This window comes from Apis dorsata, unplaced genomic scaffold (genome assembly GCF_000469605.1).
Source record: "Apis dorsata unplaced genomic scaffold, Apis dorsata 1.3 scaffold_429, whole genome shotgun sequence".
In the NCBI taxonomy this organism is placed as follows: domain Eukaryota; kingdom Metazoa; phylum Arthropoda; class Insecta; order Hymenoptera; family Apidae; genus Apis; species Apis dorsata.
The window spans coordinates 455773-457150 of record NW_006263682.1 but is presented as its reverse complement, the minus strand read 5'-3'; the positions used below and the strand labels follow the sequence as shown (position 1 = coordinate 457150).

Sequence of the window (1378 nt, the reverse complement as noted above, 5' to 3'; positions counted from 1 at the left end):
TTATTTATTTTATAAGATTCTAACATTAATATTTAATATTTTTGTAATAATAACTTTTATAATAATAATAACTATTCATTCATTTATTTATTCTCTTAATATAATTATCTTAATATATAATACAATTATATTCTATTTAATCTAATTTCAATAATATTTTTGAATATCAAAAAATTTTCAATAAATAAATTAAATTATTTTAAATTATATTTAAATCTCTTTTTTGATAAATTTTTATATTAAATTAATTGTATTAATATATTCTTGTTATAGTTTTAATAAATATATGTTTAAAATTTTATATTATAAAGATTCACATTTAAAATGTTATATAATAATTAAATTTTCCGCGCAATTTTAAATGAATAAGGAACCATATCATTTCAGCCAATTAGAATGTCGATAAACGAATCGGTTCGCATGGCGTCAGTTATATGTTAAAAATCGTAATAACAGGATGTATTACATCGGTAGAAGTGAGTAATCATGTAAAATTTTTATTGATTGATATTTTATTACGATTTATAATAGCCTCGTTTAATTATTAATAAGTGAAGTGTACGTTTAACTTATTTTCAAATTAAAAAAAAACTTCTTTACTATTTAAAATTCAATAGCAAATTGCGGCACAATGTATCATTATATTTATCAAAAATTGTAGCAATTAAATTATCTTTTTTTAATTATCTGCGTAATTACTTCTATAGTTATTCTTTTATTATTCATATTCTTTTTTTTAATATGATAACATAATTAGTTTTAAATCTATATATTTTANTTAAAATTTTGATTTTTTTTTTTTTTTTTTGATATAGATTATTAATTGACACAATTTCCAAGGCGGGAAAAATTTCAACATGGACATCAAAATGATCGATTATTCGGAGAAGTGTTATATTTTGTATAAAAATTGTATGCTTTAGCTGATGTTTAATACATAATAGTTTTTTTAATCATTGAGAGCATGTATGATATTCCAATCAATGTTTTTTTTTATCGATTATAACTTAAATAGACGCCATAATAGTTTTTTTTTTAATGTTTATTTTCGATGTGTACTAGTATTGAATCAGTGTACAAGTGTATATGTATAATATAAGTTTCTTTTTTTAAAGAAGATAAGATAATCATCAATTATAAAGAGGTTATTATATTTTAATTAATTTAAATTTTTATTTTATAGTTCTATTAAAATAGAATTTAATTTTTAAATTTTAAATTTATAGTAATATATTTTTTTATTAATATTATAATTCATTAGAATTTTAATTCTTGTTACTATTATATTTTGTTAAAGTTTTTATACCTTTTTTTTGTATTAATTTTTTCAAATAATCGACTTTTTTTTTAAATTATGAAGTTGAAATGTTTCGAATTG

At 17.4% G+C, this 1378-nt stretch overlaps 1 protein-coding gene across 1 annotated transcript in view; it reads left to right on the top strand.

Moving 5' to 3' along the window:
* Positions 1-1108: 1108 nt before the first annotated feature.
* Positions 1109-1378, top strand: part of LOC102675239 (metabotropic glutamate receptor 7-like) — a 40017-nt gene continuing 39747 nt past the window's right edge. Inside the window, exon 1 of the mRNA XM_006619645.2 lies at positions 1109-1144. The gene's annotated coding sequence lies outside the window, so the exon portion shown is untranslated. The remainder of the gene's footprint in view (positions 1145-1378) is intronic.